This window comes from Helobdella robusta (assembly GCF_000326865.2).
Source record: "Helobdella robusta unplaced genomic scaffold HELROscaffold_101, whole genome shotgun sequence".
Taxonomy (NCBI): domain Eukaryota; kingdom Metazoa; phylum Annelida; class Clitellata; order Rhynchobdellida; family Glossiphoniidae; genus Helobdella; species Helobdella robusta.
The window spans coordinates 334326-335242 of record NW_008703577.1 but is presented as its reverse complement, the minus strand read 5'-3'; positions in this window follow the sequence as shown (position 1 = coordinate 335242).

Sequence of the window (917 nt, the reverse complement as noted above, 5' to 3'; positions counted from 1 at the left end):
TGTAGCATTAAGCTTAATTTGCATATATGATTTTTATGTAAAATATCAGATGTCGCATAGGCAGAAGTACATGATTAAAAGCATTGTAAACATCGTAAACACATGTGTGTGTGTGTGCGTGTGTGAGTGCGTGTGATCTTTTTAAAAATCTCAATCAAAACACACGCACACATACACACACGCGCGCGCACACACACACACACACACACACACACATACTAGGTCGATGAATACACTTGAATCAATGCAATACACATTTGACATTTCGTACGATATTTTTGGAGATCTGTTAGCATTCGAACCCGGTTAAAAACGCCGCAGCTCAAGGAGTTTTTTCACCATTACTCCATCTCTCTCACTATTAAACAAGCTTATAGCCATTTAACGTTGAGATATAAATAGAATGATATGGACCACTAAGAATATGGGGGTGGCCTTTCCATGACGCAATGAATGGCCTATTGAAATAATACAGACTAGAAATTTTCGTACGAAATGATGGTGGGGATCATAAAATGGCGCGTGGTGATGACGATGGTGATGACGATGACGATGACGATGATGACGATGATGATGGTGATGATGATGATGATGACGATGATGACGATGACGAAGATGACGAAAAACATCATCATTCTAACAAGTTTACAACCTGAGATATGTTTCTCTAGCAAGTAACAAGAGCAGACCACGGACGATTTGTAGTCGCTAACTCTGTGTGGTGTATCGAAAGAATTGCTACACATGTTTGTACTGTCTGAGTGAAGATGATTTAAGTACATTATGTTGCATTGTTAAGAAGTATTATTGTGTGTGTGTGTGGTGTGTGTGCGTGTGTGTGTGTGTGTGTGTGTGTGTGTGTGTGTGAGTGTGGCTACGAAATGTCAGTAATGCACAATGGAGTTCACGATAAATCT